This window comes from Monodelphis domestica, chromosome 6 (assembly GCF_027887165.1).
Source record: "Monodelphis domestica isolate mMonDom1 chromosome 6, mMonDom1.pri, whole genome shotgun sequence".
Classification (NCBI taxonomy): Eukaryota; Metazoa; Chordata; class Mammalia; order Didelphimorphia; family Didelphidae; genus Monodelphis; species Monodelphis domestica.
The window spans coordinates 199,697,965-199,719,751 of NC_077232.1; the positions used below are offsets into that span (position 1 = coordinate 199,697,965).

General features: G+C 34.9%; 1 protein-coding gene and 1 long non-coding RNA gene across 5 annotated transcripts in view; one reads left to right on the plus strand and one right to left on the minus strand.

Moving 5' to 3' along the window:
• FSTL5 (follistatin like 5) overlaps positions 1-21,787 on the minus strand; it is a 980,329-nt gene that overhangs the window by 316,480 nt on the left and 642,062 nt on the right. The gene's annotated exons all lie outside the window — the stretch shown is intronic.
• LOC130455080 (uncharacterized) overlaps positions 1,565-21,787 on the plus strand; it is a 35,394-nt gene continuing 15,171 nt past the window's right edge. Inside the window, exons 1-2 of the long non-coding RNA XR_008912935.1 lie at positions 1,565-1,809; positions 4,951-5,037. This is a non-coding gene — a long non-coding RNA (uncharacterized LOC130455080). The remainder of the gene's footprint in view (positions 1,810-4,950; positions 5,038-21,787) is intronic.

The window sequence follows — 21,787 nt, forward strand, 5'->3', positions numbered from 1 at the left end:
TGCGAAACCTATGACAAAAAAATTTAATAGACAACTTTAAGGGTTTTTTTTAATATTTTAACCTTCCTGAATACTTCAAGTGACCTTTTATTTCATCATTTCATATAGCCACTACATTTCAATCTGTCATCTAGTTGTTGGACCTATGAGATAATATACTTTTTGGACATAAAGTAGGTAGTATATAGAGTTAATCATAATAGCCTAGTAACCTTGGAGTTGGTAATATACAAGTCTGTGTACTACTTCTCATGTATAGTAATTCTGTGATCATTTCCAAAACAATTTAACTTCTCACTGTCATTGGCAGCCTTCAAGGACTCTAAATAATAAAGAATTTACATTTTTTTTTTCATCTAGAATCAAACCCTAATACTTATTTTTAAAAATTTGCTGAATAATTTTAAATGATCTCAAAGATATAACTATTATTATAATTGCATCAGATAAATTAGTGGGGAAAGAAAGATATTAATCTTAATCTTCTTGTGGCTGAGCTGATGATGAGGCGCTCTGAATTTAACTAGGATATTCTTTGATATTTGGATGACAAAGTCTATTGCAAAAATCCTACATTGATGATTTATAGCGAGATAGAAATGACCATAACTGTTGAAATGTATGCCAATGGAGAACAAACTACAAAACCCTAACAAGCTGTAAAAGCTTTGAATAGAGACCCAGGGGAATTGCTTAATAACATATGATTTTTTTAAAACAATGAAACTTTTACATTTCATAAAGAATGCATTTACTATGATAAAAAAAATTAGTTAAGATAGATCTATGTTAATTTTCATTGATTAATATTTATGATTATCCATAGCAAGACATTGCCAAGATTAAACAATTATTACAAATTTAAGAAAAAGCTATCTCCAAACTGTCTTTTTAAGAGCTGTTACACAGGTTAAGCCTTTGTATCTAATATGATCTTAGAAATTAAAACTTCAAAGAGTGAGAAATTATTAACTTAACCAAAAAGATCCTTGTCATGGCTCATCTAGATTTTTTTTCAATTATGCATTAACCATTAACCTTGCTATATTCCTTAAAAAGAAAAAAAAAACTATCTAGTAAAAAGAAGCCAAGCCTATCAATGGAATAAGGAAAACAATTATGCCAAAAATACATGGTTCTTGATTGCCTCTGTTCCTTTCTCATCCAAATATTCTCAAGGTGTATAAATGTGGAATCATAGCTTTAGATGTATAGACTTTAAAGATGACACATCTTTACAAACAAACATAACAAAACGCTATTTTCTCTTCCTCTCATCTCTCCCCTCACTTAAGACTAGGGAAAAAAGATTTCTAAAATGTTTAACAAAAATAAAGTTAAGTAAAAATAATTCCTACAATCACACCTCATAAATATATATATATATATATATATATATATATACACACACACACACACACACACACATATATACGACCAATCTCAAATCAGATTGAATTTTTTTTGTATATATTGAAAGGGAAGATTTTACAGAGTTGAAATGGAATGCTGGAGAAACAGGAAGGACAGACCGGGCAGCTGGAATGTTCGGGGAAGAGACTTCCGGGACCAGCCATCTCTCAAGAGTTCAGATCCGATTCCCATCTCAGGATTGGAAACTCACCATTTCCTGAGGAGTTCCGGGTCATATCTGATGCCCGCAGTGACTGGGAAATGATCCTGTGTGGACTGACTGATCAGCTGCCTTAGAGGGTTTTGGGTGGCTGAGTCAGTCCTGACACCGGAAACGTCTCGCTGGGTGCCAACTACGCCTAGAGACACTTGCAGATTCGTTAATGCTAGATTAGGGTAGGCAGCATCTGAGAACAAGCTTGATAACAAGCTTCTGGGCCAGTCCTGGCTGTTGGCCAAAGCAGAAGGACCCAGCTGTAGTCTGTGATTTAGCTTAGGGAATCCCTGTTTGACCTCTTCCCTGATCTCCCCCTCATTATCCTGTTCAATAAATACTTCATCGTTTGAGTAAAGCAGTCAGATAAGTTCAAGAAAGCACAAGAAGAAGGGAGGGTGAAGGGTTTTGGAGGGGCAATTCTAATAGGTTCAGGTTACGCAAAACCATGAACCAAAAGCCATTACTGACTCTGACAGGAGTCATGATGAAAGAATATTGAGGAGTGCTAGGCATTTCGCAAAGACCTAGCAAAACCCCAGTGGTGTTCCTATTCGTTTAGACTCCTGTTTCTCCTTTTCCTTCAAGTTTCCTATCTGGGATAGAGAAACCCTCCGCCCTCTTTTTAGGAAGGGAGAGCCACTACAGCTAGTCAGCTTACAAACACAGGACCTGACTAGCCAGTTATTTGACATCCTTAGGAGTTTCCCAGTTCCCTCATTCTTTCCTTTTAACAATATGGTTATATAAATATTTATATATGTATACATAAATATATATGTTTATATTTAAACAGTTTTTCAGTCTGAGTTAAGAGTTGAGTACCACACTTTATCACTGAGCTGTAATTGAAAATCTCTATGCTTTACAGAGGAAAAATGGTTTTGTAGTTAGTAAGAACAATCATTTTATACTCAATAATGATTATTAAGTTACTTAAAGTATCCCAATTTTCATACTAAACACTCCTTATTTTTAAAGGGATTGAAAAAAGAGAAATACTATCCCCTTTTAAGGAGCTCACATTTTTTAACTACCCAAGGCCATGTAAGTTAGCATTTATTTGAAATTATGTCCTCTGATTCCAAATCTGGTACTTTACCACTTTTCTTTCAGCAAACTCATTCTGTCACACCATTCTAGGAAGTATTCATTCATTGCCATGAATGACCAAGGCCTAGAGACTCAGAAGTTCTTATGTTGAATAAGCTGGTAGGAAAGACTTTAAAAACCCATGGAAGTCCTTTTTGCAAACACTGGTTTATACTCAAAAAAAAAAAAAAATCAAGTTTTGAGGGCTCGAAGGGAGATTTCCCACTATACTTTTTTCTTGGATTTCTTCTGAGGACAAATGTGCCATTTATTACTAGTACAATTACTACTATGACTACTACAACTACTACATATTTATAGAAAGAAAGAAAGAAAAGCAAGTAAAAATGATGTTTCCATGTGGCTTTCTGTCTGTACATGAACCTTCTTGGGGATTCTCAACATTATGTCCAAGCCCTTGATTCTATGGATAAGGAAACTGAAACTCAGACCGGTTAAGGGATTTAGTCAAGGTCACAAAAATAATTACTAACAGAATCTGAAACCAGATCCACTAACTCTAGATATAGCAACCTTGATATTTTTCCACTTCTCTGTCCAATTCTGAGGTCCTCCATGGCCCAGATTAGTATTCAACATTTCCATGACATCTTCAGTGATTAATTCCATTCTCACTTAAAATTGCATTTATTGTTATTTCACTCAGCACTAACATTTATATATGTACATATATATGTATTTACATATACTTTTTTTTCTAAGGGAAGAGGAAGACTCTTTTCCCCCTAATTAAGTTAATGTAGTAGCACTGTAATAATGTATTAACAAGAAAATGGGGACAAAAAAAGTGGGAATCTTCCTTCTCAAGGCCATAATCTCAGCTCTTCCCATATAGAACATTTCATATCCCAAACCTTTTGCCTATAATACTCTACACTTCCCATATTTACCATTTCTACGTGTTAAAATCAATCCCAACCTTCCAAATCCCGACCAAGGGCAACCTTTTACACAAAGTCTTCCCTGAGCCTTTCTTGGTAGAACTAGTTATCTTCTGAATTCTCATAGCAGTTTTTTTTTATATTAGTTTTAATTAAAAATAACCTCCAAAGTTCAGGATAAGAGAGGAATGGCTGATAAGCCGTCCTTCTGAAAAAAATATCCAAGGGTCATAATAGACTGCAAGTTATATAGGAAGTCATTGTATGATATGGCATACAGAACCCTAAGACATAAAAGATTAGTTGCTCGTGTTCAAGATTAGGCCTTGATAAATCTGCTTAGTTTTCCCTGGCTAGACCACACTTGGAATGTTGGGTTCAGCTATTGATACCAAATTTTAGAATGGTTATTGATAACAAGAGGATGAAGAGCTTCAGAGATATGTCACGTTGAGATCCACTGAAGAAATGGGCCATTTCACCCAGAGAAGTGGACTGTCACATGACGGGGAAATTATATGTCTTTTTCTTGGCTCCAGAAGGCAAAACTAGGAGCAGCGAGTGGATGTGACAAGGAAGAAAATTTTGATTTTCCATTAAGAAAATCATTGATAACACTTAAAGTTTTCTAAAAGTATGACAAGATGCTCAAAGAAATGAAAACTTCATAACTGAGCATTTTTCAAAAAAGGCATATGGTCATGTATTAGATAGGATATAGAGGGAATCCATTCTAAGCATGGGAGAAAAAAGGTGGCTCTGGAAGTCAATTCCAAAACTGAGATTCTGTGATCCTACCTGTGCACTTTATCTCCCCATATTAACTTATAACTTTATTATCTTAAGGTCATCTTTGTGCCAGCTCCCACTCTAATATTCTACAATAAATGTTTGATAAGTGAATGGATCTATCTATCTATATATCTATCTATCTCTCATTCTATCTATTTATCTATCTATCTATCTATCTATCTATCTATCTATCTATCTATCTATCTATCCATCTATCTATCATTCTATCTAGCTATCTAAAAATTAGGCTATATATATAAAGAATTACCCTGAAGTTTCATTCAGAGGACTATTGCCTGCCTCTAAACCAAAATTTTTGTTTTCTTTTTGCTAAACAAGTTTTTTTTTTCCTATTAATGAGATATAATGTGCCCAAGATAGTTATTAGAGTAAGTTTTTCTACATTCATTTCTTTAAGATGTTATGTTTAGAACAAGACAATTCATTTCTTTAAGATGTTATGTTTAGAACAAGACAAATCATCTTTGCCTTACAAAGATGATGATGGCTTCATTATTCCTCTTGCTCATTTTTCAGATGCATTTTGGGGATGAGATCTTCACTTCTTTGTTTCCTTAAATTCATCAAATCAATTGCTAAGCTTTTAGCCTTGAAAAAATTCAGGTAAGCATATTCATTCCCTTTATAAATGAATTATTTTACTGCTAGTATTATTCCATAATCAATCTGCCCTGGTTAACCTCTTTCCAAAGCCTAAAATGAATATTCATAGGCTTTGCTTGATCAACTTATTCATGCATTCTACCTAGCTCCTCTTGGACAACAATATAAAGTTTTGTTATGTGTAATGCTATTCAGCATGTTTTCCACATCCTTGGAGGTCATCTGCACTCTATTCTCTCTCAAAAGTTTCTTATGCAAAGGCCTTTTTCAAGAAGGTATCTGTAGAGAATTCAGTGATAATTTCCATGGTGACTAGAAAATAAAAATGGACCTTCAGGCTATTTAGAATAATAATTCAATAATTCTCTTCAACAGGGACACACATTTACTCCTGAGATATTAGATGATCACCAGATGGTTTCATTCTGTCAGATTTTTTTTTTTATTTTCAGTGAGATGCTTGGAATTCCATAGAAAGGGGGATAAAACATTCCTTAGATTTACTATGTTAATGCAGAAGTAACAGTTTTCTGACTTCAATTCACTCCACTTTGCTTAAAACTGGTTATAAATTTCCTGATAGGTTAATTATAAAGTGATTCCAAAAGGTCCAAAGTGATTCCAAAGAACATGTCCTATATCAAGAGAGGACAAGTATTATGTAGTGACTACTTGTTTCTGGAATTGTGCTAAGTATTGTGGTGGCTGTGGGGATAGAGGATAATAGTCTAGTAGTCACAGTTCCACCATCAAGTACCACTTTAATTAATTCTCTTACATACAGAAATCCATTAAAAATCTAAATGAATTATTGTCAAAAGCAAGTAGAATTTTCTTTGGGTACCAGAAAGTAGAGAGATAAGTATGTTTAGGATAAATGTGAAACTGATTTCTTCTTAAGTGTCTTTTCCTGTGATATTGAAAACTCTTTGTGTCTATTAGAGAGCACATTAATGCTCAGTGTCATGACAATGAAATGTGATTAAAAGAAATCAATGTGAGAGAGTTGTGATTTTGACTAAGCTTTTGGGAATTAAATACAAAGGAAAAGAGAATCTATACTCATGTCCTTTCGGTCAGTTTTGGTTCAACTGGATAAACTTGAACTAAAAGAAATCACTGCAGGTTAAAATATATTTTCTTTTGTTATATGGGTTAAGAGATCAATTAACCTAATATTTGCTTTCTTGGTTTAATACTTTTTCAGAGTGTTTTATGGAGTAAGAAATTTGATGATGACAGTAAGGAGAAGGGAGAAGAAATAAACATTGATTAAATCACATTGAACAGAATTCTCAGTTTAGAGTCAGGAAAACTCATCTTCCTAGAAATTTACTAGAAGTGTAGCTCTGAGTAAGTCACTTTACCCTGTTAGTCTCAGTTTCCACATCTATGAAATGATCAGGAGAAGGAATGGTTAACCACTCTCATATCTTTGGCAAGACAATCTCAAATGGGTTCATAAAGTCGGACATGATTGAAAATGACGGAACAAATAGTTCCTATTATGTGATGGGCTCTGTGCCAAGCACTTTTAGAAGCATTTTCTCATTTGATCCTCACAATAACCCTGAAAAATAGGTGCTATAATTACTCCCATTTTATAGTTGAGGAACTGAGGCAAACAGAGCTTAAGAAATTTGCCCAGGGTATATAGTTAGTAAATGTCTGAGGTTCGATTTGAACTCAGGTATTCCTGACTAGGAACAACCTTCTATCCAGTGTACCAAAACTAGAAATTTATACTTGTGCCAATTCATCTTTAAAGGTACTTTTGTTATGGCATATATGTAAAGTCAAATTACCAAATAATATCACACTACCTTCCTCATATTTGCATGGTAAGGAAAGGAATTAAAATAGAATATAAGTGTGAATTTTGTTATATTAACTGATAGTTACAAGTATTGTGACCACTTTATAGATGGAGAGATGGCTGCTCTGAGATGTTAAATGACTTCTCAAGGGTAACTTTGCTGATATCAGATAGGATTCAAATCTATAGCTCTTGACTTCATGTCTAGCACTCTTTCTAGTACATCCTACTGCTATAAATATGATTAAAAGTATCCTCAAATCATAGGACACACTTGCTATTAACAAAAAATTAATTCCCTAAAGCATCTATTCACTAAGTGAATATCCATTTAGATAGTAAGAAATTTGATTAATGATAATAAAGTAACTCAAATAAAAGTGAAAATTCTTGGTTTTCTTTGTGTTATGGACTCCTTTGGCAATCTGAGTTTCACGAAGTATAGACTTTTTTATGTTTTTTTTTTTTAAATAAAAAATAAAACACAGAAGATTGCAAAGAAACCAATTGCTGAATATTGGAAGTTACCAAAAACTCCAATAAATTAACTACTATTTCAATGACAGATTAAAAACTCCTTTGATATGTTATATGACCATATTTCCCTCTTCTTCCTTCACACACTCCCCTTTCCTTTTCACACACTTGCATATTTAAGAAGCTTTAGATGCATTCTAACCTTTAATTATGGAAATTGCAGGTAGACATTTTTGATCCTGTGAATTTCTCTACTTTGATTGCCACTAACACCACTATACGGCAAAATAGGTTTAATAATTTCTATCTCATTTATTCATCCAACAATTCATGAATCAATTATTATATGTAGTACTATGCTATGTGGTTGAACACTTCTTAATGCTGACAGTCTTTGCCTTGTATACTCTCCTTGGAGTTATGTTAAAAATTGGTCTAAAGATAAAGTTATAGTAGAAAATAAGGGGAATTCATAAAATATTAATGATATTTGACATCTCTGGAATTAAGGGACAATCCAAGTTCCCCTATCATGTGATCACAAGATCCCTAAAAGTTGGGGGACTTGGGAATGTTATGAAAGGAGACTCAATAATTACTGTAGAATGTTAACAGCCTAACAGTCAAAATCTAATAAAAAATCAAAGACTATATACATTCTTTGAATTATTATAAAGGTATCTGATCTAAAAGGTTGATGGGCTGGTTGTGTAATGAAAGAGAACAAAGATACTCAGTCCAAGTGATGCACTTGTATAAAAATGTCAAAAGAACCATGGTTCCAGCATGCTGGGTAGATTTTCTATGGAAGAAATTTTTGAAAACACAAAGACAAATATCTCACAGTGTGAGAAGCAATGGGAGAGTGAAGTTTTATGTAAGTGGACAGAGTATTCATATGGTTGTAATTCTGAAATTATAAAGGTGTGGTTTTTGGCAAGTGAGAATTTAATATCCTATTTTTCTTGACAATGATACAATCTGCGATCCCATGGATATGAGGGAGTCTTCCACTGGTGCAACTATAATTAGTCTCTTGGGGTTAAAAAAAAAACACTACAAAATAGCATTCAGCAGGTATCAGGGAAAGAAATTTAGCAGTTCTGAATCAATAGATGTAAAGAAATACAATTTGGGGCTTCAATTATTAGGATATATGGCTTTTCTTCATAATCTTTGATAAGATTGTGATTTATCCTGATTTGAGCTTGGCTATATATTAGATACTAGCATTACTTTGACAATAGCAATTAATAGCATCTTTCCTTCTTGATTATGAAGATGCATTCAGGAAAATAAGGTTTCATACTTGACTGGTTCTAAACTCACCTCCACTCATCTATTCAATCAGTTTTTTAGTCTCACTAATTCTTCCTCCAGAAATCCTTAATTTTATACTGTATCATATGAAAGTGATAACTCTGGGTTTTGTGGTAGAGACTTGAAGAGAGAGAGGTTTTTTAGGATAAGCGAAGATGCAAGAAATAAGCTGACCTGTCTGTCAATCAAGAAGAAGGTTCCAAACAGAATGTTCCCAGGAGTTGGCAGTTGAGCCTGACTGAAGGGGAAGAAGCTGAGAACTGATCCCAGTTACCTTCTGTCCATTGGGTGAAGGACCCTTGTAGGGCTGGCTTGGCTTTGGGCTTTCTGATCAAGGGGAAACCTCTGCTCTCTCTGAGATTTGACTGACCAAGAGTTGGAGGAAAGCCAGGCTGAAGGAGAGACTTTTCTTGGTGGGTTTGTGAAAAAGAAAGAAGATTTTAAACAATTGTCCTCCATCCATCTCTCTAACTGTCTCTCTGTCACAGTTAGTGACAAGACTGATTATTTCCATAACCCTCCTAAATTCTCCTTGTAGTTTAGGGAAACCCTCATCCCTCTTACCTCAGTTTCCCATCCTGTTATCACAATAAACCCCTTACCTGAGAAAGAAAGCTAGAGTATTTTATAGTCCATTTGGGGGGTGGGGGGAGGGGGTAGGAAGCCAAAGGCTTCCAGAAGAGGGTGGTTAAGGGAGGGAGTGAGGGAGAAAAAGGGAGGAGGAGGTTAGGAAATAGATTGATCCATCAGTAGGGATCTGTAGGCAAACCCCAGAGCATTCCCCTTTAGCAGTATCCCCTGTGGATCCATCTCTCTGTATCTCTGTATTACCTCCATTGTAACTAAGTACCATCAGGTGTGTCCCCATACTGGGTAGCAGAGCTCTCTAATCACAAGCCCGAGCACATCAGTCACTGCAGCAACAAGTAATAGTGTCACACAGATCATCTTTTCTATTTAATTTTCCAAATACTAATAGCTGGCATGCCCTCATTTAAAAAAAAATGATATCACCTTGGGGGCAGAGGTGGCTCAGTAGATTGAAAGCCAGACCTAGAGACAGAAAATCCTAGGTTCAAATCTGGCCTCAGACACTTCTTAGCTATGTGACCCTGGGCAAGTCACTTGATCCCCATTGCCTAGCTCTCACCACTCTACTGCCTTGGAACCAATACACAGTATTGATTCTGTGATGGAAGATAAGGGTTTTAAAAAATGATATCACCTGTAAGTACAATATGACACTATAAGACAAACTATAATTGTTATTCTTATTTTATAGGAAAGGATATTCTAATCAAATAACCAACAAGTATTTATTAAGAGTCTACTCCATGAAAACTGCCATGCTAGTCTTTGGGAATGTTGAGAAAAAATGTAATAATCCTTGTCCACAAAGAGTTTTTAGTCTGTCAGAGGATTCAACAGGTATACATATACATACACAGAAAATGTGTAGAAAGTAGAAATGATAGGTATGAAAATCATCTGAGTCATAACTGAACACATATGAACTGATGAAATTAAAAAAGGATATATATATATGTATATATATATATATATGAGAAAGATGCAGAGTACTCTTAACAATCACTTTCATTTGGGATAGTTAATTCAGGAAATATTTATTAAAAAAACTTACTATGTGCAAAGCACTGTGCTAGACTTTAAGGATATTAAGACAAAAATCAAATATTCACTGCCCTCAAAGAACTTATATTCTACTCAGGAAATATAAGAATTCAGGGAAATCTAAAGTAATTTAATAGATAAAGAGCATTAACTTCTTAGGGGAGGAAGTCAGGAAAGGCCTTGTGTAGGAGAAGGCATATGAGCTAAACCTTGAAAGAAGCTAGGGTTTCTAAGAGCCCAAGATAAGAAGGAAGAGCATTCCAGGCATTCTGAAAACTTTGATGAAGGTGTGGGAGATGGAGAGCTGGGTTGTGGTGCAGGAAGAGAAAAAAGAACACTTTGGTTGAAACAAAATTTGAAAGATAAAATGGAACCAGATTAAGAAGGGCTTGAAAAGAAATGTGAATATGTCAACAAATAGAATTCTCTAGGAAATGAAATATAGAAAGAAAGAAGTGAAGATGATCAACAAAGGGGAATAGGTAAAAACCTTGATTTATTGTAGGGATTATACCTGAAACAAAGTTCTCACTGAGGAAAATAATGCTACTCTGTGTACCTTCTCTCAATATTTTTTACTTATTCTAGTCTTATTTATTTTCATCATCATCATCATCATCATCATTATCTCATCATCCTTGCTTTTAAAATTAAATTGCTTTAATTTTTCCCTATATTGAACTGATAGAGAAGGAACAGTAATGTACTGATTCTCATCATTTTTCCCCCTCCTTTTGAACTTTGAAAAGATGAAAATTCCTCTGGGGATGAGCAAAAGGAGGCATGTCTCCCGGGATGGTGGCTCGGGGACTGCCAGCCTTTCTAGAGTCAAGTTTTTTTTTAGAAGAGTTCACTTGGGCAGTGTTAGATTCAGACTTATTTGACTTATTTGAGGGCCAGGCAAAATAAGACAGTGTAGGATTACATAAAAAGGTCATCCCTGCATAAAATTATCCTGCTGTAGCTGTGCCAACCTACCTCATGTTATCTTAGGGATATGGACTGGGCTGAAGCATAGAAAAGTAATCATTCTTATATCTTGAGCAATATGTTTTGTAGTCTGTATTTATGATATAATGGTAAAATTCTGATGCATAGTTCCAGTCACCAGGTAACGTGTAGATAAACATTTTATCAGTACCAAACTTTCACAACTATAGAGTTTTATACAGTCTCTGCCATTTCCTTTTGTAATCACATTGACCTTTAAGTTCAGGCATTACAAGTATCCCTTCCATAGTGTGATTTTCCCCATCATGATGCAATTTCGATATATCATGAGTCAGTCTAAGACATTAAATGGGAATTTGGGGTGGATTTTTGCAGAAGTGACAGGGTACAAGCAAAGGCCAGCAGTTGACACAGGAAAAGTTTAGAAACTCAGAAGTTCATAAACTATGTGTATTGCATAATACTACATATTTTATCTTTTAATCCCATAGACACAATTTTTAAAAAGTTAAAATAAGTAAAAAGTTAAAGTTTTTAAAAGAAGTTGAAAGGCAAAAAACATTTATGTAGATTTTCCAGATTAGAAAGGTGCCATGACCCTAACCTGTGGAAAAGATAACTTTATGTAATAAAAATAGTACTTATTTACAATATTAATTATTACTATAATTAGCCTATTTTCTACAAAGAAAGAAAATCTCCCTTAATACACATACAGACATACACAAACACAGCCCTTGACACTAATTGACAGCTAACATCTAATAGTTTCACTAATTGAGTTTCAGAATTTACTTTTATTATGACTTTTAAACTTATTATTATACTATATTTTTAATGCAAATTCAGAATTTACTCCTTTGCAGCTTGAATCTCATCATCCTAGAACATCATCTAGTCAGTTTCATCATAGGCAGCAATTATGAAATAAGGTGTCAGAAATGAAGTTACTTTGACAAAAATAATTTGCAGATTATTTTAGACATTTTTGAGATACCCGATTTGGCCTCTGGGTACCCTCTGGACTTGAGGAATTTGAATTAATCAGACAAGATTCCCTCCAGCTCTATATCTTTAAGTTGGTGCACACAGATCTGATTCCTTTTGGCAGAAATATCCCTTTCCTACTCAATCTGGATATTTTAGTGTTCATCTGTAAGGGGAAAAAAATCATATTACTTGGTGTAATGGAAAGAATAATGAGTTTGGAATTAGAGAAACTGGGTTTGAATTCTATCTTTGCTTCTTAATGCTTATGGAACAAGATAGGCTTAGACTATCTTTCTCTAAGGTTGGAATTATGTGATGACCTCTTTCAGCTCTCAGACACTTTGGTCTGGAGCTCAACTGGGACTTTGTGCTCAGGATGAGAGAATGGGAATTTTAGGTCAGGGCCCTCTCCTTGACATCAAAATCCACATCTTTAGTGATACAGTTACTGGTGAGGCATAAAGACCTGGAACTCTGACAGCCAGAGAGAGGAGGTAGTTTTTCTAACAAAAAGAAATTATTGGCAAATAGAGAATTACAGTGTCCCCAGTGTGTAATTTCTACCTTCTTGCCCTGGAAACGTACTCAAGTGTGATGAAAAGACTAACTTCTATTGCACACTCCACCAAACATACCTCTGGGCCTGCTCAGTTTCATTGTTAAGATTCATCCCCCTAAATTATATGCTCTGGTCAACTACTCAGGGAAAGAGACCTGGTTTGAGGAATCTTAGAATTTGAGAATCAGAAGGGACCAGAACTCCCTTCTTTTCCAGCTTATAATAAAAGGAATCCCCACTATAACATACATGAAAAGTGATCATTTGAGACAAAATTCTAATGTAGCTTGCTGTTTAATAAAAATTACTTTAGGTTTTCTTAAAATGTTAACTTATACAGTATCCAAATCCTATGGAGTCTATTAAACTCTCTATATGAATGGTAAGGACTTTATATATATACATATATATATATATAACTTTTTGTTCCTTAATCTCCCTTGCATATCTTCCCTGAATTTCAATATATCCAAAAATAACTCATTTTTTCTCCAAAATGGATTCCATTTTTTCCCTAATTTTCTTATTTAGGTCACTAGTACAATCATCTCTAGTCTTCAGGTTCAAGATTTAACTCATCCTTAGCTCTTCCCTCTTCTTAACCTCCTTATGCCAGCCACTTCATTCCCCATCAGTTAAGAAATCCTATTTCATCTCTCCACAATATCTTTCATATCTTTATTTTTTTCATAGCCCATTGCTTGAATGTTCTCCTAATTGGTTTCCCGGCATACAGATTCTCTCTCATCACACATAATCCACACTGCTACCAAAATGATAGTTGTAAAACACATCCTCTGACCATGTTGCCACCCTGCTCAAAAATCTCTGGTTGTTTAGTTATTGTCTTTTTGATATATATATATATATATAAAATCCATTGATTCACATTTAAAGTCCTTAACATTTTGGCTCTAACCTAATCATGTCAGGCAGATTTCCTACTTCTTTTTATGGACACTATATTTCTTGCAAGTGCCCTACTTGCTATTACTTTTACAGGAAATTCTAGTCTCCCATCCCTGTTGATCACCATGGCTTAAACACTTTCTCTAATTCTCTTCTGGCACTGACAATCCCTAGCTCTGTTCAGCAGAAGGGAGAAGGGAACAGTAACAACTGAGAGGCAGAGGAAACAGTAGAATTGTGTCCTAAATGGAGAAATTAATCTATGCATATCTAAGAGCAATGGGGAAGAACCTATAGTAGATGTAAATGGGTTGAAACACATAAAGCAGCTGAAAGAATAGGTAAAATAATAAAATAAATATTTCATAAGGAAAAATAAGCTTAACATGTGGCCAAATCAAAAATTAACCCATGTATATAGCCAGTCCATGTGATTCACCAAAATCTTAATCACAGTATTCACCAAATAAAAGGCAGTTAGGTGGTATATTAGGCAGAGATCCAGGTTTAGAGTGAGGAAGACATATACTCCAGAGTTCAAATCTGACCTCATCTATAAAACGAGATGGAGAAGGAAATGGCAAATCACAGCAGCAAATCACAGCACTATTTTTGCCAAGAAGACCCTAAATGGGGTCAGAAAGAGTCACACAAGACTGAAAAAACACAAAAATTTGTTTTGAAATTACTTAAAATGTTTATTTTTTTAATCAAGTCTTTTTTTATTGAATTTTTTTAAAATTAAAATTTTTTTTTGTTATAATACTCACTTATTTCCCTCCCTCCCCTCCATCCACCCTTCCCGCAGCCAACAGGCAATTTCATTGGGTATTACTTGTGTCCTTGATTAGAACCTATTTCCATGCTGTGGATGTTTACACTAGGATGTTCATTTAGAGTCTACACCCCCAGCCATATCCCTTTGACCAATGTATTCCAGCAGTTGTTTTTCTTCCCTGTTTTTACTCCCACAGTTTTTCGTCTGAATGTGGATAGAGATTTTACTCATAGGTTCCTCCGAGTTGTTTGGATCACTGCATTGTCACAAAGGGAGAAGTCCATTACATTCAATTGTACCACAGTGTATCAGTCTCTGTGTACAATGTTCTCCTGGTTCTGCTGCTTTCACTCTGCATCAGTTCCTGGAGGTTGTTCCAGTTCCAATGAAATTCCTCCACTTTATTATTCCTTTTAGCACAATAGTACTCCATCACCAACATATACCATAATTTGTTCAGCCATTCCCCAATTGAAGGGCATCCCCTCATTTTCCAATTTTTTGCCACCACAAATAGCGCAGCTATGAATATTCTTGTACATGTCTTTTTCCTTATCTCTTTGGGCTACAAACCCAGCAGTGCTATGGCTGATAAAAGGGCAGACAGTCTTTTATCACCCTTTGGGCATAGTTCCAGATTGCCCTCCAGAATGGTTGGATCAATTCACAACTCCACCAGCAATGCATTAATGTCCCAGCTTTGCCACACTCCCTGCAGCATTTATTACTTTCCATAGCTGTCATGTTAGCCAATCTGCTAGGTGTGAGGTGATACCTCAGAGTTGTTTTGATTTGCATTTCTTTGATTATTAGAGATTTAGAACACTTTTTCATGTGCTTATTAATAGTTTTGATTTTGTTAACTGAAAATTGCCTATATATGTCCCTTGCTAATTTTTCAATTGGAGAATGGCTTGATTTTTTTGTACAACTGGTTTAGCTCTTTATAAATTGGAGTAATTAGACCTTTGTAAGAGGTTTTTGTTATGGAGATTGTTTCCCAGTTTGTTATTTCCCTTCTAATTTTGGATGTATTAGTTTTGTTTGTATAAAAACTTTTTAACTTGATGTAATCAAAATTATTCATTTTATATTTTGTGGTTTTTTTCTAGCTCTTGCTTGGTTTTAAAGTCTTTTCTTTCCCAAAGATCTGACAAGTATACTATTCTGTGTTTGCTTAATTTATTTATGGTTTCCTTCTTTATATTCAGGTCATTCACCCATTCTGAGATTATCTTGGTGTTGGGTGTCAGATGTTGATCCAAACCTAATCTCCCCCACACTGTCTTCCAATTTTCCCAGTGTTTTTATCAAATAGAGGGTTTTGGTCCCCAAAACTGGAATCTTTGGGCTTATCATAGACTGTCTTGCAGAGATCATTTACCCCAAGTCTATTCCACTGATCCTCCTTTCTGTCTCTTAGCCAGTACCAAATTGTTTTGATGACCACTTCTTTATAGTATAGTTTGAGATCTGGGACTGCAAGTCCTCCTTCCTTTGCATTTTTTTTTTCATCATTTCCCTGGATATCCTTGATCTTTTGTTCTTCCAAATGAACTTTGTTATATATTTTTTCTAATTCAGTAAAAAAAGTTTTTTGGTAGATCAATGGTTATGGCACTAAATAAGTAAATTAATTTGGGCAGGATTTCAATTTTTATTATGTTAGCTTGTCCCACCATTTGCAATCAATGTTTCTCCAATTGTTGAGATCTAGTTTTAATTGTGTGGAAATTGTTTTGTAGTTGTGTTCACATTGTTCCTGTGTTTTTTCGGCAGATAGATTCCTAAGAATTTTATTTGGTCTCGGGTTATTTTAAATGGAATTTCTCTTTCTAATTCTTGCTGCTGAAATGGGTTCGAGATATATAGAAATGCTGATGACTTATGCGGGTTTATTTTGTATCCTGTGACTGCTAAAGTTTTATATTATTTTGTATAGCTTTTTGGTTGATTCTCTAGAATTCTTTAAATAGACCATCATATCATCTGCAAAGAGTGATAGCTTGGTCTCCTCATTGCCAATTTTAATACCTTCAATTTCTTTTCCTTCTCTAATTGCTACTGCTAGTATTTTTAGTACAATGTTGAATAAGAGAGGTGATAATGGGCATCTTTGTTTTACTCCTGATCCTATTAGGGAGGCTTCTAATTTATCCCCTTTGCAGATGATGTTTGCTGATGGTTTTAGATATATACTGTTTATTATTTTCAGGAAAGGCCCTTCTATTCCTATAGTTTCTAGTGTTTTCAAAAGGAGTGGGTGTTATATTTTATCAAAGGCTTTTTCTGCATCTGTTGAGATAATCATGTCATTTTTGTCAGTTTGCTTGTTAATATGGTCAATTATGTGGATGATTTTCCTAATATTGAACCATCCTTGTATTCCTGGTATGAATCCTACCAGGTCATAGTGAATAACCCTCGTGATCACTTCCTGGAGTCTTTTTCTAGTATCCTATTTAAGATTTTTGCATCTATATTCATTAAGGAGATTGATCTATAGTTTTCTTTCTCTGTTTTTGACCTGCCTGGTTTGGGGATCAGTACCATATTTGTGTAAAATGAATTTGGTGGAACTCCTTCTTGGCTTATTCTGTCAAATAGTTTATATAATATTAGAATTACATGTTCTTTAAATATTTGATAGAATTCATTTATGAATTCATTTGCACCTGGGGATTTTTTCTTAGGGAGTTCTTTGATGGTGTGTTCAGTTTCTTTTTCTGATATTGGGTTATTTAGATAATCTATTTCTTCCTCTGTTAGTTTAGGCAATTTACATATTTGTAAGTATTCATCCATATCACCTAGATTGCCATATTTTTGCCATATAATCAGGCATAGTACTTTTTAATGATTGCCTTAATTTCCTCTTCATTAGAGGTAATGTTTCCCTTTTCACCTTGGATATTGTCAATTTGGTTTTCTTTTTTTCTTTTTTTAAAATAGATTGACTAGTACTTTGTCTATTTTAGTTTTTTTCCCCCCAAAGTTCCAGCATCTAGTCTTATTTATTAAATCAATAGTTTTTTTACTTCAAATTTTATCAATTTCTCCTTTGATCTTTAGGATCTCTAATTTAGTCTTCATCTGAGGAATTTTAATTTGTTCACTTTCTAGTTTTTTTTAATTTGCATGCCCAATTCATTGACCTCTGCTCTCCCTAATTTGTTAATATATGAACTCAAGGATATAAAATCCCATTGAGTGCTGCTTTGACTGAATCCCATAGATTTTGAAAGGATGTCTCATCATTTTCATTTTCTTCAATGAAGTTATTAATTGTTTCTATAATTTGTTATTTGACTAACCAGTTTTGGAGAACTGTATTGTTTCATTTCCAATTAATTTTTTATTTACCTCTCCATATACCCTTACTAATTATTATTTTCATTGCAATGTGATCTGAGAAGGTTGCATTTATTATTTCTGCTCTTCTGCACTTGTTTGAAATGATTTTATGCCCTAATCCATGGTCAATATTTGTGAATATACCATGTGCTGCTGAAAAGAAGGTGTATTCCTTTTTGTTCCTATTTATTTTTCTCCACAAGTCTACTAACTCTAATTTTTCTAAGATTTCATCCACTTCTCTTACCTCTTTATTATTTATTTTTTGGTTTGATTTATCTAGTTCAGATAGAGAAAGGTTCAGGTCTCCTGCTAGTATAGTTTTTCTACCTATTTCATCTTTGAGCTCCACTAGTTTCTCCCTTAGAAATCTAGATGCTATGCCATTTGGTGCATACATGTTGAGTACTGATATTTTCTCATTGTCTATACTGCTTTTTATCAGGATGTAATTACCTTCCCTATCTCTTTTAACTAGATTTATTTTTACTTTGGCTTTGTCAGATATCATGACTATGACTCCTGCCTTCTTTTTATCAGTTGATGCCCAATAGATTTGGCTCCATCCTCTTACTTTCACCCTATGCGTATCTACCTTCCTCATGTGTGTTTCTTGTAGACAGCATATGGTAGGATTTTGGATTTTAATCCCTCTGCTATTCGCTTGTGTTTTATGGGTGAGGTCATTTTATTCACATTCAGAGTTATGATTACCAGTTGTGTCTTTTCCAGCATTTTGATTTCTACTCCTTGTCCTGCCTTTTCTTCTTTCACTATTTCCTTCTACACCAATGTTTGTTTCTAATCAGTCCACCTTGTTACCTCCCTGATTTTACTTCCCTTTCTATCCCCGTCCCTTCTTATTCCCCCCCTTATTTTCTTTGTATTCTTTTTAAAACTACCCCCCCAACCTCTCCCTCCCTTATACTGCTTCCCTCCCCAGCAGTCCGTTTGTTACCCTTATACTCCCCTATAGGGTGAGAATCTATTCTCTGCCCAAATGGATTGGAATGCTTTTCCCTCTTTGGGTCAATTGTAATGCATGTAAGAGTTGAGTATTTCCTGTCTCCATCCTCTTTACCCTTCCTGTATATTGATGTTCTCCTCCCTCCCACCATGAGCTTCTTAGTGACATATAAATTTGCCCGCTTTTGTTTCTTTTTCCATTTCTTTTAGTAATAACCTCTTTTTTAGCTCTAGTTGTCTATATATATATGTATATACATGTATATGTATTTATGCATACATATATCTATATACCTATTTATGTCTTATTATTTCATCCTATACAGTATGTCACTGTTCCCTCTATGTGTAATTCTTCTAGCTGCCCAGATGATAACAACAGTTTTTAAGATTACCAATGACCCCTTTTTTAATAGGGATTCATATCATTTTAACTTATTGAGTCTCTTAAAAAAAGGTTTTGTTTTGTTTTGTTTTTCTTTTTTCCCTTTTTTAAAAGTAATCTTTTGATGGTTCTCTTGAGTTCTGTGCTTGGACATCAAATTTTCTGTTCAGGTCTGGTCTTTTCTATACAAATTCTTGGAATTCTTCTATTTTGTTGAATGACCATACTTTCCACTATAAGAATATTTTGCTTGGTAGAAGATTCTTGGTTGTAGACCTAGTTCCCTTGCTTTATAGAATATCATATTACATGCCTTTCAGTCCTTCAGCTTAGATGCAGCCAGATCCTGTGTTATCTTCACTGTGGTTCCATGATATGTGAATGACTTCTTCTTGGCAGCTTGTAATATCTTTTCTTTGTTCTGATAGTTCTTGAATTTGGCCTTAACATTCCTGGGTGTTGTCAGTTGGGGATTAAGTACAGGAGGTGATCTGTGGATTCTTTCTATCTCCACTTTTACTCTTGTTCTAGAATATCGAGGAAATTTTCTTGAATAATTTCCTGTAGTATTGTTTCCAGGCTTTTTTCTTTTGTCATGGTCTTCTGGTAGACCAATGATTCTTAAATTGTCTCTCCTCAATCGATTTTCTAAATCCTCTGTTTTGTGAATGAGATGCTTCATATTTTCCTCAATTTTTTCATTCTTTTGGTTTTGTTTTATAATGTCCTGCTTCCTTGTGAGATCACTTAATTCTAGGTGTTGTATTCTGGTTCTTAAAGACTGGATTTCATCCCTGACTTTTTGGTCATTCTTCTCCTTCTGGTATGATTTCGTTTGGAGGTCATCTTTCATCCTCTTTGCCTCATTTTCAAGCTGGTTGATTTTGGCTTTTAAGACACTATTTTCTATTTCCAGATGACTTTTCTTAGTTTATAATTTTTTCCCCCCAATTGTCTTCAGCCTCTCTTAATTGTGTTTTGAATTGCATTTTGAGTTCTTCCAAAGCCTGTATCTAGTTCTTTGGGATTTCTGATTTTTCCTTTGCTGTTCCCTCCCCCTTTGTTTTAATCGCTCTTTGTTCGTTACCTATACAGAAGCTGTCTATTGTAATTTCTTTCTTCTTTTTTCTGTTGTTTGCTCATATTTACCCCTTCTTTGCTCCCTATATTTGTCTGTGCTCTTGCTCCTCTCATTTTTTTTGGTTTTGGGGGTTTCTGTCAGTCTCCTCTCTTGGAGCTTTGACAGAAGGTCTCTCCCTGCAGTCTGTGGGGGAGGGGTATTGTAGTTTGAGATTCCCTGTCCTCTGGAGGCTTTTTATTGGATTAAATTAATGTCCAGAAGTCTGTGAGGGAGGGTTGTTGGAGTCTGGGCTTCCTTGACCTCTGAAGACTTTTGATGGGATTATGTTCAGCTGGGTTGGGCTGGATGTGCCCTGAGGCCAAAACCCCCTGGAAGACTAGAGCAATATGGAGTGTCTTCATAGCTCTGCCAGGCTGCCAGCTCTGTGCTCCCTCTCCAGCTTTATCCCTGCCATCTGTGTTTGATGCCCTGAGCCTGGCACAGTCCTGCCTGCAAGGTACACCTTCCAGACCAGTGCCTTTGCCTACCCAGAGGTTCCCGCTGACTCTGGAGCCTTAGCGCTCTAGGTAGGGGGGGAAGGAAGAGGTCCTGGGACCTTCCTTATGCCTTCCCTTTAAATCCAAGTGTTCTCAGATTCCAGCTTTTGGGGGGTTTAGATTGAGTCCAGCAGGAGGGTTCCTTGGCTCTGTCTTGTTGTTAGGTTTGATTTTCAGTCTAACTAGGAGCAGTCAGTTTGTGATCAGTAAGGAAGGGTTTTCAGATGTCTGAACTTCTGATGCTTCTAATCCACCATCTTGACTCCACCCCCTCCAAATTGTTTCTTTTTTAAAGGTTACTATTTAAGTTTCATTTCAGAATTTGAAGGGAAGTAGAATATTGAAAAAATGTTTAGATAATGAAAGAAATATATCATTGACATTTTATGAATATACAAGTGTATATCTCTGTATAATAGAAATATTAATTTATAGGTATTTTGGGGGTAATATAAAATATCCTAAAGTGTTACACATTCATAAGGCATTTTTCCTGCATCATACCTGTATTATCAAACAAAACATATTTCCATATTTTTCATTTTTATAAGTAAATAACCTTATAAAACCAAGATCCAAACTATATATACCCAAAGAAAGAAACAATCATTTGCTTTCATCTGCATCATACTCCAACAGTTCTTCCTCTGGAGGTGGATAGCATTCTTTTTCATAAGTCATAAAGTATTTTAATATGAATTTTAATTAAAACTTCTGTTATTTAATGGGGAAGTTCAAATAAGAAAGTAAGCTAAAGTTCTGAGTAAAACACAAATCTTTAAATTCAAGGTAGAATACAACTACAATCTCTCTGTGTGCCTGTCTCTTCCTCTTGCTCTCTGTCTCTCTCTATGTCTCTCTTTGTGTCTGTCTCTGTCTCTCAGTCTCTCTTTCTCCATGTCTTTCTTTCTCTGCCTCTCTACTCAAATATAGATAGATACATAAAATATATTTTCACTCATTTGATTCCATAATTTAGGCAAATGAATACTTCAT